We start from the raw sequence: 16,898 nt of genomic DNA, 5'->3' as shown, positions 1-16,898 counted from the left end.
AAAGGGAAGGAAAGCTCTTAAGTCTCCTGACTAGTGGAGGATGCTCATCAAGGTTTATTGCTCATACTAAAATTTTACAAAGAAAACTCACGAGACAAGAGTTTATGGGCACCTATTGCTGATCTGACAGCAGTGAAAAGAAGTTCCAAGTCTGCATCCTCAGCATGGGGTGTGCATGAAGTTGTTTCCTTGAGCTCTGTGAGAACTCATTTCTCCTTCACTTTCTGAAATGGGATCCCTTGAGGAAACTACATAGCAAAAAGCTGAAAAGATGAGTTCTTATTACCAGCTGCTGGGAGATGCAAGTGAATGCTACTGGCCAGTGTTTTACTCATTGGCTTTCTAGAGGCATTTGCTTGGCCAGTGGGAACATGATGCTGGATTAGACTGGCCTTTGTTCTGAACCACAGGACACTTCTTATGATCAGAGAAGCACAAACCATCCTGTCACAGAGTTCAAGATCCTGAAGAGTCTCAACTTCCTCTGCAGAAATATTCCAAGGTGGAAATCTGTTTGCTGGGATTTCTCGGATTATGCAATCTTGCTCCAATACATTTGACATCAACTTGGCAGAATATAATGAGAGATTATTAAAGGATAAGAGGTAAAATTATCCCTCAATAGAGCAAACTTACCTGGTAAGGTAATACTTACCAGGTTCAGGTTTAATCTAGGATTTATATAGTATATTTGAAGATATCCTGCCTTGTATCCAGAGTAGGGACAGGAAAACTGGATTATCAGTGTTTCTGTCTGCTGGAACCTCCATTGCCATTCTTCACCCTCTCCAAAAGCTCCTGCAACATAGATTGTACAACTGTGTACGGCATGTACACAAAAGGGAAAGGGAGCTGGATTCAACTCTAGTGTATCTTGAGGGCAAGTCACAAAAGGGATTATTTTTGGTAACAAGCATCCCCTTTTGTATTAAATGACTATTATTTCAACTCATATGGCCACCTATCTCACATTCATGACTCTGGATGGCTAACATCAGTTTAAAAAAATAATAAAACACATAACTATAAAAGCAACACAAACAGAATCAATAGCCAGGATAAAAACAGAACCACCACCAAATCAAATAACCACCATCAAATCAAATAAAATGGGCTCTGGCACACATCTAGATCTCCAAGCCCCATGACAGAACCATGTCTTTAAGGTCTTGCAAAAGGCCTGCAGAGTTGGGGCAAATCCAATCTCCAGGCGGATGTTCCAAAGGGCAGGCGACACAACAGAAAAAACTCTCTTCCTTGGGTCCCGCCAGATGATATTCCTGAATTGATGGGCCTGGAGCATTCCTGTCCTACTAAACCTGACGGGATGGGAAGACATAACTCGGAAGAGGCGATGAATCAAATAACCCAGCCTCATGCAATGAAGGGCGTTATAGTTTACAACCAAGATCTTGAAATGCATGTGGAAGCAAACTGGCGACCAATGCAGCTCACAGAGCAAAAGTGTAATGTGCTTCTCAAGGAGTGCACATGACTGCCTGTGTTGCTGCATTCTGTACCAGCTGTAGCTTCTGGATGCTCTTCAAGGGCAGCCCCGTGTAAAGCACATTGCAGTAGTCCATGTAAAGTACTTCCTGCTTGTCTCCCATGTTTTTAAGATTCTTGCTTTTCTAGCTATTAACTTAGGTGAAAGGATTGCCACTGTTGCATACTCTTTCCTTTTTTTCACTTAGTTTTCCCTTTTACTTTTGTTCTAACTTCTTCATGTCTGTCTGTCTATCATCCATCCATCCATCCATCCATCCATCCATCCATCCATCCATCCATCCATCCATCCATCCACCTACCTACCTACCATCTACCTATCTATCTATCATCTATCCTGCATCTCTTTTGCAGGGAAGGCATTTCTTACTTTTCCTTTTATTTTGTTCCTATTTGTGTATTGCTCTTCACTGATACTAGTGTTTCCAGAAGAACTTGTAAACTTCTTGCCTAGAGCCTTCTGTTTGCTGAGGCTTCATCACACCTACCACTAGAGGACACTCTGGTTCTAGAAATTGAAATGTCCTCTGTGATATTTATAAGAATGCATTCTGTCCATTTTTCCTGTCATTACGCTTCTTATGTAATAATTTTTTTACCTGTCTCACACTTCCCCCCCCCCTTCAGTGTCTCTTTCATTGTTCAGCAATTAGGCATTGTGGTAAAATAGGGCTGGACAGGATGAAAGGATCCAACACTGCCTTAGTAATCCTGACAAAAAAGGTGGAAACACACTTAATTGTTTTGGCAAAATTGTCAGGTACCTCCCTTGTGAACAAGGGGGTTGTCTTTATTCTTCCCGTAGCTGCTCATAGACTTCCAGAGGATAATATAAGATGATAGAATGGCTACTTTGGCTAAGAAAGGGAAGAAAGAAAAATAGTCAGGAGGATAAGATGCATATGATCTCCCAATCATTGTTAGTTATCAACATCTTATTTTGTGTACAAGCAGCCCATGACACAAGATGGCTGGACCTATCACACAGCAGCCATTTTTTAGATCTCCAGCTCCTGCAAGGGAAGAAGAGAGGCTGCCCCCTCCCTTCCCGCTTTTCTACCTCTGCTTACCCATCCCCACTCCATCCATCAATCCCCTTTTCTACTTCCCTTCAGTTTGCCTATGAAATAAAAGCTACCAAGGAGACAAAGAAATGAGTTCCTAGAGAAGTTCTATTTTGACCCAGTCTCTCTAGGATGTTGTCTCAGTCTCTAGAATGGAGAGAATCAGCTACCTCCCTGGTAAGCAGTTTACCCAACACAGGGGGAATAATGACTGGGGGCAGGGGGAGTTAGTTTAGCCCCAAACCAGACTGGGCCTGGTCCGGGGACATAAAGGTCATTTTTTCACATTAGATTGGTTCACACAACACTTCAACCAATCCCCCAACTGAGTGTGTCATGTGCATAGGTTTGCATCTGATAGTGCTTATTGTTTACCAGTGGAGCAGCCTCCAGTTCAGTGGATTTGCTTGCAACCCTTATGCCCACTATGTCTGCTCTGGCCGGGGGTGGTGGGGGGAGAGAGAACAAATCTGGGGGAAGGAGCTATAGCAGGAAGGATGGAAAGGAAAGAGTCAGTTTGGTGTGAGCAGAAGCCCATAATCGTTGCACACAACTCAGGAAAACATGACTGCAAAGTACAAAGAACCACAATCCTCTGCACCATAGCAGTGACTAGGCAATTTGTAGGCCTGCATTATCTGCTATTCAGGTCCCCCACTGTGGAGCAGTACAGTAGGTTATTTAAACAAGAAACAGAAAAAGAATATCCAGAAAAAGAAGGTACCACAGTTTCTGGGGGGTTGCCAACCAGAGGTCCTTTTTTGAGGCATTGATTCTAGAAACAGCCAGTGATGCCAAGCCTTGACATTTTTCCCAGTTACGTCCCTTGAATCTGGGTCCTCCCCCCAAATATTCCAATAATAAACAAGACATTTACAGTGCAACTCCATGCATCCCTATTCCAAAGAAAGTCCCCATTGAGTGTAATGAGACTTACTCCCAGATAATTTGATGAAGGACAGTACAGGTAGTCCTCATATAGTGACCAATATTGGGATTGGCAGCTCGGTCATTAAACGAAGTGGTTGCTACAAGAAACCACAGTTGTGCTCATGATCGATCTTACTTCAGCTTTCCTTTGCTTTACAAACCTGCAAAGGTCATGAAGGTGAGCAATGGTTGCAACATTACTTTTTCATCACCATCGTAACTGTGAATGGTTGCTGTACAAGGCAGTCACTAAAAGAGGACTACCTGTAACCTTAATCATTCAAAGTAGAAACAAGGTTGCAAAATGGCTATAATACAAAAGCAGTCCCTGTTGGTCTCCTGTCTTGTTTCTTTAAACTGCCAATGGAACCAATTCTAACATTTGTCTTATATGATTATTATGTGGCCATGTAAAAAAAAGTGAAGTGTTAAATAAGTGAAAAAAGATGAATCCATCCAGATGATGAAACTCAACTAAATAGGCCGCCCTTAAAAAAAAAGAGAAAGGACTATAAATATTGTGCCAGCCCATCTGTTATACTGCCTTGTTTTGCTGAGAGATCACATCCCTGTATGCGTCATTGCAAAGGAAAGCCAGGAAGATCATTTGGAAAATATAATAGAGTATATTATATGTAGAATATAAAGTACACACAAAAATAAAACAGCATATAGTGCAATATGAAACCAGTTGAAAAAGCAAAACAAAACAAATGTTTGCTGTCTTCAGTTTTCTTTGCCAACCTGCATACTATACAGCAGGGAGCCACATATAGAAGTAATATATTATTAATGTTGCTGCCAAATACCTGCAATAATTCTCTCTAGAACTCAGCAGTATCCTAAGAAATCTAGGACTCTGCAATGTAAAATTCCTTCTGTAGTCACAGCAACCTAAATGAGATGAAGAGCCACTGCTATCTAGTCATACAAAGAGGCATAAGGCATAACACAGAATTAAATCCTGGGTTTCGTTCTCTTGCCTCTATCTCACAGAATACTGGTAGCCACCATTTTCTTGGGTAGTTATGGCGTTCTTTCAATAACATAAATGTGGCACCTGTCAGGAACACCATAAAGCAGCTGCATCCTTTCACAAAAGCTGTGGAGAGGAGCCAAATACTCCTAGGAAAAGAGGCAGCTTTTAATTTAATTTAATTTAATTTAATTTAATTTAATTTAATTTAATTTAATTTAATTTAATTTAATTTAATTTACTTTTTGGAACCTGATTCTGAAGCTCTGCACAGTTCTAGTACTTCTTCCTTAAGTCAGCATTATCCCCACAATTTCAAGATGTCACAGACTATCATCTATTATCTTGGAGATAAAGCTGGGTAACCTGTTGTTGGCATACCCGAGATGTTCCACCTTTATGTTGTTTCATAAGGTTGCTGATGTTATGACCTAGATGAGGATCACCCAGTAGTTAGCAGTGAAATTAATTCATATCTGCACAAAGTCATGCCAATGTGATATCCATAACGTATGAAGTACCTTATGACTCAACAGGTGAACCACCAGTTACCGTTCTTATGAGCTGACCCTTTCAACTAATGATGAGAAATTCCTCAAGGTGACTAATGAAAACTGCAGGTTTGCAGGGAGAAAAAACCCTGCTGTTTCTGCATTTTTGGCATGTGAAAGAATGGGTGAGAACATAAAACAGCCCCGTTGCTCTGTCACAACATTCTACATTAAACTTGACATGGAATTTCCAGTTTTTCAGGAAATATTGTAAGAATAAAGGTCATTGATTGATACTCTTTAGTTTAAACTATTGTTTTCTTTCAATCACTTGTAGAAAATCCTGTTTTGTTTTGTTTTGTTTTTTTAAAAAAGAAAGTACTTGGAAACTTTCCTATGATTTTAGTGTGTTTTGGATGAGGCCAACATGAAGAAATAAAAACATCACAATAAAGCAGACCATTGACAACAGATGACACACCTAAACTCATTTTTCTGTGACCAAACCAGGGTCTAACTTCAATGGGCTTGGCTTGGCATGATAATGGCATGCCATGGCATAGCATATTGACAGTTATAGACAGGGCCAGGATCCATTTTAGGATGGAGTTTCAGGAGTTTTAATGGAGAAATTGCTGCCTTAAATTTCTGCAAGGTCTAAGGCACCACTATTGTGTTGCAAAAATCTGGGTGACCATCAGACACAAAGATACAGAAAATTCAAACACAGATTTTTGCAGTCCAAATATGGCAATCTTACCCTTAATTCCCCATCTACAAAAATGAAGCCAAACGTAGTTAGTTATTTGTCTCTGCTACTCATTCAATAAATTTTGTTCAATTCTTACTGGAATCATCTGAAATAAAAACCTAATCCTTGGTAGAATATTAATTTTCACTGTTCATATTCTTCATAACCAGGACAAGTTTAACTTTTTCTGCTCACAATCTGTCATCATATTTTTTCAAAATTTATACATATCTCTGGGGGAGATGGATGGTGTATAAATTTAATAAATAAATAATAAATAAATAAATAATTATTCTTGAATAAATCTTTACTGTATTTTGTTAAGTAGATTCCCAAGTAAGTACTTAATTGACTTAACAACAATATTGTTATATTATCATTATTGTTAGTAATATTGCTGATCTACATCTCTTGAATGATAGAGCTTTTCTAAGTAATATGGTGGTATCAGCACAATCTCTGCACTGTTGAGAATTCTGAGAGTTGCAGTCCAACACATTTGGAACATGCCCATTGGATTAAGCTGCCATAGAAGCATTGTGTTAAATGTGACTGGTCAAGTGTCAGAGTAGCTTTTAACCACTCCCTGATATTTCACTAGCAATCACCACATCAATCTGCCCAACTCATATCTACCCATAAAAACACCACTTTTTAAAAACTGTGAAACAACACAGGCCTGTATTTGTGAGGTATCATAGGACTATTTTACGTGGAGTAATGTTTCTCTAAAAACAAATTCTTGAGAAAACTGGGGGAAGAAAGAAGCTTCCCAGAGAGAAGCTAGCCATGTTGTAAGACCTAGAGGTATCTCTCCATGGGATCACTATACTATCTTTCCAAGCATACCAAAGAGCCAGAACTTTCCAGAGACTTTCCTTTCCTTAATTAACACTATCATACCATCTTGCTGCCTTGAAGTGGAGAAATTCCACAATACTACTCTTTGGGACATGGAAGTGCAACAATTACATTTCTTTGTGCTGAGCTGACTGATGGTCAGTACTGTAAATTAAGTCCACATGTGGATAAATCACTACGCAGAGATGATTTCCAGTACTTTCCACATGACTCAACTAATGTGTGCTTCACTGGTTCCAAGTCAGCCATGTTTCTTTGAAGATTTCCCAGGTACAACAGAATACAAATGGTTCAGATCATGTGAGAATGTATAAGGCTTGAATGTACAAAAAGAATACAAGGGAAAAAACACATCTGCTTGCATACACAAAACTATCATATCATGAACAAATTACTACACTAAAAATCTTGCCCTTGTCTGTTAGTTTTCTATGCGAAATTATATGTTTAAGAAAAGAAAATTCCACTAAGTTGGGTGGAAAATCTATGGTCTTCCTGTTACTAATGGATTCCAACCACCATCAGTTCCAGCCAGAATAACTAATGGTAAAGAACAACATTGGGAATTTATTAACATCTGGAAGTGCACACGTTCCCCATCCCTAAAGAAATGGTGGACTAAAGATGGCTCTGCGAAAATTGATGCCGACGACTGCAGGAAAGAATTAAGAGCTGGTGAGTAGACTGGCTTTTCAAATCTCTCCAGACAAGGAGAGGACTTGAGATCACCCACAAGTGCTCCAGACAGTTGCTCCTTGTGAGGAGACCACAAGAGAGTGGTCTCCGGTGGGTTTTAAGTACTGGGAGATGAGGGAATAATCATCTTGCTCAAATGGTGATTGGTGCCTTTAAAAGGACACTAAGTTTGCATACTTTCTTTTCTAATCACATTTGGAAATTGCTTATTAACTACTTTTCAGCTATTAGAAACCTTTGGATCGATAAGTCTGAAAATACTGGGTCTGCCTTCAATCCTTAATGAAATAAAATTTTAACTACAAGCTTAAGAGCTTAACATTTTTTGTTGGAATAAACAGAAAAAAGCTAATTAAGAATGTGCTTTTAGAAAGATATAAACAAATTAAGGGTCCAGATAAATTTGAAATAAGATTTTGGAAATTAATTATAAAGAATCCTTCCCGTGGGAAAGTTGATTTGTTTTGATTTTTTTCTATGACATAAAAGAGATAAACAATTTTTAAAAATTGGACACTAGAGGGAATCAGAAGTTAATATCAACAATGTCAGTGGTGATGTTTACTTTTATGGATAGACTGTCCAAAAGATGTTTTGAAAGAAATGTCAGAAGAAATTTTTTATTTGTTTTATCTGACAAGACAGAGACTGAATTGGCACTGAAAGTGGATCTACAAATGACAGGCTACAGAAATCACATGGAAAAAGATGTTTAATTGGGCATACAAAAGAAATTGATTGATGCTTTAAAAATCAAAAGGGAATTACAAATAATAAACGAAGAGAGTGGCTTGGATAATTCTTTTATATTGGATTTACAGAAGAGGTTTGTTAAAGCTTGGATGAATCTTGTAAGAAGTAGTAAAAAAGAAATGAAAAGAAATCAAGTTCTATGACATTACTTGAATGAACTAAAGATTAATATTATTAGAAGTAAAAGGGAGGAATGTAAAGTTGGTTTATTTGTTCAAGGATAAAATCAATATGTTGTTATTTCTGGCAACCCTTAATAAACTTTTGCTGACAACAGGACTGAAAAAATGATGAGTTATGGATTTGTTTATAAGATTTGAGATGGGACATGGGATAACGAGATCACTGGTTGTAAATTAAGAGAAGGTGAAAAGTTACCAAAATTGTTTATACTTCTTGTGATGAAGGTTGGAAGTCACTTCTTTATATATTTCTTTTCTTTTTCTTTACTATATTCTTTTCTTCTTTCTTTTCTCTGTTTTTCTTTTCCTCTGCACTTTTTCCTCTTTCTTTCTTTCTTTTAGCTTGTATTCGTTTTTATTACTCCAATTATAATCTTTAATTTTATTAAAGAATGCCAGCAAATTCCTATGTGTCTAATTTTGTTGTGTTTAAGTCTACTGAAAGTGGTGCATAAAATACATATACACAGAGTTACTAGACTTTAATGTGGAGTGAGTAGAAAATATTGTTACAGAAGAAGTTTTAAAAGGAAATATAGATATTTAAATAAAATATTTAATTCTGAAGCTTGCATTGTTCACAAGAAGTCATTTCCCCTCTGAAAGGGAGTCTGGAGTTTCATATGTAAAGGTCACCAGGCTGCTAGAAAACATTGGTTCAAAAAAGGAAATTCCCTCTACATACTAGAGTCATTTGACTAACTCCCATGCTGCTTGGGAGTTGCTTCTAGAACAGTATGGGACTGGGAGGAGAGCATATGGGGAGAATTGGGAAGAATGCAGTTCTTTGCCTTATCCCTTTTGTACAGTTAATAGTAAAGCAAGCGTTTATTAATGGCAATTGCAAAAAAAAAAAAAAGCTCTCTAGAAATACAATCTCTGGGCATCTCTGGAATCAGTAATTGCTGTAAAATGTGAACAAATGGCAGGAGATAAACTTTTTTTTTTAAAGTTCCCCTGTGATTTCCTTTTTCCGTCCATTGCACAAAAATGGAGCATATTTTGAATGCCTTGAGTTAGCCATGGGCAGCTTTGGATAATGAAGCTTGCTGTTTGAGTAAATTAATTTTATGAACCACGTGAATGATTGTAGCCAAGCTGCCTTCCATAAATAATTGACAAAGGCATTCTTTTCATTATGCTGAGCATGGAAGCTGGCACACTGAATAATGTAAAACCTCAAACATAGTCTGTGATCTTCTGTTGGCTTCAGTGGGACAATCTGTTTGGACCATGACAAACTGAGCTTCAGTTGAAACAGGGAGAATGAACTTCAATCAGCTAAAATATATTTATGCATTGTTCCAAAGCATATGAATATCTGCTTCCTCTGGACTAATATGAATTGCACAGCACTCATTAACGTACAAGGCTTAGCAAGACCATTTGTCACACAAAGAAAGATCCTGTATTAGAATTGCTAAAATTTATCCATGTTCTTAGATCCTAAATTCTCTGAGAATTACACTGAATTCTCATTAGATCAACTATTCTACCTGCTGAATTGCATTTAGAATTTAACTTTTTATTTCTCAGATGGTTATGCTGATTGGGGATAATGAGAGTTGTATTCCTGCAAATGATACATATTAGAAAAGATAGATTTCTGGATGCAACAAAGTGATTTCACATTGATGTTAAAAAACTGTGATTGGTTATTTTATTGCTTATTTTCCCAATGTCAATTTCTTAAGTCTTTTTATAGTAGCTGGTCCCATCATATTTACCCCATTTCTTCCTCTGAAAGTTTTCTTTATTGGTGCTGTTAGTCTATGCTATGACTTGTGAGAACTTAGTTGTAGACTAAGAGACACCTGCCCTCCTCAACTCCATTTTGTACATATCTATTTTTACCTCAGTTATTAAGATAGAATATAATTCAAAATAAAACATTTGTACTCTCTTTATTTACTATGTCCCACTAAATTATTATTGTAGTGTGTGGATTTCTTAACTTAGAGATGGAACTAAGAACCCTAGTGCTCATTGGGGTTCCACATTCTCCAGTCAACTTTCTACATATACTGCTGATTGCAGGAGGAAATAGTATTGTTTTTACAGTTTCACTTAAATGTAAATCTTCACAGGGACATTAGTATTGCATACAGTCCCAATTCATTCCACATCTACCTTATTGGTTACATTATATCTGCACAATTCTAGCCAGCAAAGCTTTTCTGGGTAATGAAAAACTTGATTTCTATAGGCTTAGGGAATCAGATCAAATCTTTGAAGACCTGCTAAGGCAAATTTGAATTACATTTTGCAGACAAAATCATTTGTACTTCTGACTTGTATGCCGTTGTTTGGACAGCAGGATGACTCAGCCAGGATTCCATCCAGTCATATTGTTTTAGATTGTGTTTTTACGCAGTCTGAAGATGTGGACTAGTTATTTGGAGATTTGAGACTTATCACTTGCTTTTTGGATTCGTGCCCTTCCTGGGCTGTAGCATCTGCCCAAAGCACCTTTACTATCTGGACTTTGACACTTGTTAAAATGGCCATGTAGATACCTCTAATTTGCTTCAAGGCTGGATCCAATGTTTAGGAAATAGCCTATCCTACTTGTATCAACCTGGGTGTGCCCTAGGCCTACTCATTCCTGATTCTGAAGTATGAGTCATGAAACACAGAGCTCTGTTCTCTCATTGGATAATATAGGAAAAATAAATTAAGTAAATTCCTAGCCTTGCTTATAACTTTTTAAAAAACTTAAAATAGGACAACATTTCCAGGAAAGCTTATAAGGAGATGAAAGCTGTCCGATTTTACAGAAATCAGTGCAAAGATTTTTGACTTATGGTTCTTTAAAATTAGGTTTAGTAATGCATCCATAAGATATTTGCTTTTAGCCTCAATGAACTGGCATTTATTGGAATGTTAGACCATTATAAAATGATAAAGGATGTCTTGTTTCATAAAAATCAGTAGTTTTCAAGTTACACAGTTGTTTAAGCATTACTGATTGGAAATGCTACAGAATTATTCTGATCAAAGCTTTCAGCAATTCTTTGAGAGTGCAGATCCTCTCTCTCTTTCTGTGACAAAAGGCACTTTTTATTTACTAATCAAAAAATGACTCAACATGTTTTTCTATGGCATAGATTTTATAATATTTTGTAATGTTAGACAATCAACAATTATTTTTTCCCCTAAAGATTTAGAAATCTTTTTGATATTTGATTAGTATGTGACATATCAATAGCTTCCCCCTTTTCTGTTCTTTCTTTTTGCAGTTATGAATATATTTCTTTATTACGTTATTTTATTTTCTATTTTTTTCTATTCCTTTCAGTTAAACTTGTTAAGCAATAAATAATAATAAATTTTTTAAAAAATCATAAAATAAGAACTGATCAATGATAGATGAGGAGGAGAAAAGTAAAGGCAGTGATGGCTTGACATTTTCTGTTGCTATGGAACAATTGCCAGAATCCAAAATCTTTAGAATGTGCAGGACTTTTAGCACATTGGATATGTCAGCTAAAGTATATTTGCAATTAGGAAATGGGTATTTGTACCTCCCATGTGATCTTTTCAGCTACATACATAACCTATTTGCTTTTATAAAAGATGAATAATTAATTGCAATTGGAAATTGGCTTCCATTACTTCCTGTTCTTTAAGAATACTGTACACTAATCTGCACACAATCTGAAAACAAATTAAGGCAATTTCCTTAAAAAAAAAACACACAGCCATTAAAAACCACCTCTGGAAATGTTCTAGATAGAATCATTGTAAGAATCTACTGCAAATAGCATTTATAATGTAGTAGATATCGACTGCATTCAAGTAGTTTTTTGTTGAAAGTATGGCTGATATCAAATTACTGTTTGCTAACTCTATTTGGCCAATTGAGTTTCTTCCCCCACTTTCACTGTTTAATGCCTTTTGAAGGTAGATGCAACTCCTGTGACATCTGATGCAAAGACTGCATTGGAAAGTTCAGAAACTGAATCTAGATAACCAAATTAAGTGAAGGCCTGATTAATGGATAGGGCTATCTGTCTTTATTTTCGCACTGTAGCTCAAATTACAACTCAGAGATATCGAACAGCAACAAAGGCATCAAGGGACTATCAAGCATCATTCAGTACAAGTTAAAAGTATATGTCTGTCTCAAGCAGAAGGTTTAGCATATCATTTTGTTTCTTGATATGCTTACAGCATTAGGGCAAAACAGAATGTGAAATATTAAATTGTTTCTCTTTTCCACAGAAGGCTCCTGTAGCTGCGTTATCTCATTCAAAGGGTGTCAATTGTTGTTTACATGTTTAATCCTGGAGAGGTTCATATGCTTCTGGCAACTTTTTTTTGCCTCTTCACCTTTTCTCAATTCATAATTTTCTATCCAGACAGTATTGTTACTGATCATGATCTCTTTAGGGCATCATTAGATTTATTCAGCTTCCAGGACCCTGATTTTATGGATGCCAACCTGCATGTCTTAAATCAGCATATTTTTAATTCTTTGCTTTGTCTTTTAAAGGCACTTATTCCTATCATCCAAGAGCTCAACATGTTAAGATTTCCCCCTTTAAGGAAAACGTTTTTTTCAAAGCCTCCCTAATTTTAAGATAATAAATGCCTTATTCTAATAGAGACATTCTTACTAACTGGTTAAAAAACATCTCTAAGAGTTGCAAATGAATGTAATTTATCAGTGTTATCATACTGTTTCTTAATAAGAAATGTTCTGAATTTCCTCATTGATAGCCCTACAGACCTGCTTGATATTTAAACCAAATCACTGTTCCTAAACTAAGGAGGGCCCTAAGCCTAGCATGATTTAACACACTTCCATCAGCAGTTTTAGAGGGGAGATACAAAGGGATTCCATTTGAATCCAGACTCTGTCCATGTGGTGAAGCAACCTCAGAAACCATCAAACATGCCTTACTGTACTGTCCATTTTATGCTGACACTCACCGTGAGCTAATTCCAGGCCTAATTAAATATCCTGGTCACTCTGATCAGGTCTATTTAAACCTCTTAGATTCAAATGACTCTTCAGTGTGGCCAAATTTTGTCATACATTTTATGTATCCAAGTGTTTTAATGGACTGGTCGTTAATAAGAATTACGTTCTGTTCTGTTCCACACTGATTATATGGCCCAAGGTTGTTGAGATTTTTCCAATATCTGTAAGGGTTCTTTGCTTTCCAAGGACTGGACACATTACAGCATAGTAAATCTGTTCAAAATGCTTTATTGTAGCACACACCTTCCCCAACAACAAACTTGGGGAACTCTCCACCCTTTTATGACCTGCAAGGTGACACTGCCATGTAAATATGTCTTTAGTACCTAGTCCTTTAATACTTAGTTCAAGCAAAACTCTGTAAGTTTGTAAAGTAGCATATAACCTTTGCCTCCTTCCAAACATTCTTACTTTAGTTGGGATGAGGTGCTGCTTCAGCACGGTTGTTCTTCTAGTTGCTACTGAGCTTCCAGCAAAGCTCCAAGGACTCCCACCAGAATATGCTGCTCACCATAACTTGTGATCCTGGCAGTTGAATGATAGACTTCTTGCCAGCTTGTAATAGCTGACAATCTCCAGACGTTGCCTCTGCTTCCCTGTCTGTATGCCATTTGCTTATCACCTTTCTTCCTACACACACCTTCCCACTCTGTGTTAGCATTTGCTTTTCTAAGCTAACAGTCTGGGGGGTAGGGGGGTGAGGCTGCCTCTGGATGTTGGCATGTCCTTGAAAACACCAGGGTGTGGCTCAATTATTACAGGCAGCTGGAATACCAGCTTGGATACTTGTGAGTAAAGTTTGAGTTACTGAATGAGGGAAATGGGGTGAGAAGCATTTCTGCCTGGCTGCAACTACTTTTCCCAACTTCACTCCCTCACAGTATCTGTAATTTTTTATTTCCCCATACTCAAACTGCCTCTTGGCTGACCTTATCTGGCTGGGTAGCTAAGCAGAGTCAAGCTTGATTAATACCCAGATGAGAAACCTACAGGAAATCCTAGGGCTGGGAAATCAAAAGATATCCTGTAAGAAGGCAACACAGGTCACGTCCAGACCATTGCCAAAAAAACCTGCAGATGAAGTTACCAGGAGTCAAACTCAATCTGAAGGAAACTTACTTTATTTTATTCAAATCACTGATTTGGTCATATATTAAATATAGACCCATCAGCAGAGTTCATATATAATGCTAGGCCACAATGGTTGGGTTCATATATCAAGCTAACCCAAAACTAAATAAACCACCTTGTGAGGCTTAGCCATTTTATTATTTTTGATTTTAACTTATTTGTTCTATGTATCCCCTTAACATTGTTAAGATTCCATTCAACGACCTCAAACATACTAGCTATAAAATCACCTCTAAATTGCACATCCGAGTTTATGGGTTAAGAACTGTTGAAGATTTGTCCTTCTTATATTACTTTCTCCCAGGTAGCTAGAAATCAGAATCATGTCATGAAACCTAATATCAGATTACCCTAACAATTGTTCCTTAACAATTTACCCAACAAACATTATAGTACAGAAGACTGCATGACATGTTTACCAATGTCTAACAATCATGGTTTATAGAATTCACCCTATTTTCTGGGACACACATCACACCAAACCAAAAACCTGGCTGTATTCACACACCACACTTGGCTGAAATAGAGTTAGCTAGTTTGTGGTCTAGTCTGACCTGTGAGCTCAACCACTGCAACATTTTTCCTAAAAGAACAATATTTAAAATAGAAATCTGAGTCTATATTCAAACAAGATAATGGGATAGGATGCCTTACCTCTTTAGTATATTTTCACTACAAATTTTAGGTGTATTAAATCACATGGATAATATGGATTCAAATTATTAAAATCCAATATTTAAATATGCCATTCAGTAAGTTATCCTTTTCAAATGCTATTTGCTGCTCAAGCCCAGGAAGAAGGTTTTAATTAAGGCAGTCCCTGGTTTGAAATGATTGGATGGAAGAAATCCATTAGACCTTTCAGCACAGCATCTCTCTGTTCTTCATTAAAGCAAGTCCTGTTTTTTTCTACCTTCTCCATAAGCCAGAAAAAAGGTGCATCTTTAAAGTGCAGCAGAGAAGCATTGTGCTTACTTGTGGTTTAAAGCGCATATTCCAAAACTTTTTCAAAGTATGAATAGCCTTAGTTTCAATGCTGCCTCTCACCATTGATCTAGAAGCAACTGGTGCTGTTTGCCTTTTGAATCCTTGATGTAGAGAGCTGGAGAGATGGCCTTGAAGCAAATACCTATTCAGAAACTGTTTATGCAAACAGAAGTCCTGGAAAGGGAGGTAGTATTAAGAAGGGACTCAGGATGACTCTTCCCTGACTCATTGGGGTATAAGAGGAAAGGGAGGAGAAGCACAATCAGACTTGCGAAATTATGTTCTTATAGCCTCTCTCAATAAAGTGTACAGTAGGTCTGGCCTTTCTCTGGAGTCGGTTTCCTGATCTACTCTGCTTTGAAGAGCTGACATAAGGTGATGCACAGCCTGAATCCCCCTCTGTTGATCTCTCAGTCCCTGGTTCCACTTTGATGTTGAGATCTGATTGATTTTGCAGCTTATTACTATTGATTGAAACCTGTTTCCCAGTTACATTAGTCCTGTCTCATTTGGGGGAGAGACCATTATTCTCTGACAAAGAACATGTTTAGTTTTTGGCATGTCTTCTTTAAAAGAATCAGAGAACAGCACTGGAGGAATAAGGTGAGGATTACATCTGAGAATCAAACTCCATGTCATAGGATGACATGCAATATGACAAACTTCTTAGTTTTTATAGGCTGCTTAGACAGTAAAACAACGTATGACAAAGCACCAATATCAGTAGCTGTTATTGAACAACTAATAATTCAAACCTAATAATTCATTTTATTCTGCTCAAATGACACCCTTTCTCATTAACGATTTCTCTAAGTGCTGCAGCTTTGGACCTGGTTAGACTGATATCGTACAGTGCTTTATTTTGATTTTCAGAAACATGTTAAAACAGTTTATATAAATGCCTGAATGTTGTAGATTCCGTTGATAACTGACTTGAACTGTTTTTGTACATAATCATAATAAGCTTGCTCATTTTTGCCATCTGTCCATTCACATTTCTTCTGTACCAATGAATGCCTGAGATTGGAGCTTAGAGGTTTAGCTACCACATGATATCCAGTCTCATGCCTCTTCATCAAGTGATTAATTTACTCTGCTTCTGATTTCCTGCAGCGGGTTCTCTCCAACCTGAGAACATGCAGTCAGCTGGGCTAGTGTGGTTTTGCTGCCCTTTTCAGCGTGACCCAATTACAAGATAAATAACGATGTTTTCTGTTTTTTATTTTTGCAGAAGAGCTGCATGGTCGCAGGACCAGTCCTGTATACTGAGAAAAGAAACAAACAAGAGAAAGGATCTTTTCCCCAGATTTTGAAACTAAAGCAGACACCTGAAAGGCTTGCTTATAGTTTTGATTTATTATGAACCTGGGCTCGCAAGAGCCTAACAATTAAACTTTGGGGAGTGCTTTCATTATTTATAAATATGCAGTATCTTGGGGTGTATTATAACCTTGCTTGCTGGCAGTGACAAGGCAAATGTACATTTATAAAAGTATTTCTGCACTAGCTTTATTGCAGTCTTGAATTTTGTAGCCTGAAAGGAGACTAAGCAGATGTCATGGTGCTGCAGACGCTCAGCCTTA

The sequence above is a fragment of the Python bivittatus genome, unplaced genomic scaffold, assembly GCF_059951505.1.
Source record: "Python bivittatus isolate LINGU-HERP-01145 unplaced genomic scaffold, Pbiv_v1 ctg000020_np1212, whole genome shotgun sequence".
Lineage (NCBI taxonomy): Eukaryota > Metazoa > Chordata > Lepidosauria > Squamata > Pythonidae > Python > Python bivittatus.
Note: the sequence above shows the minus strand (reverse complement) of the source record.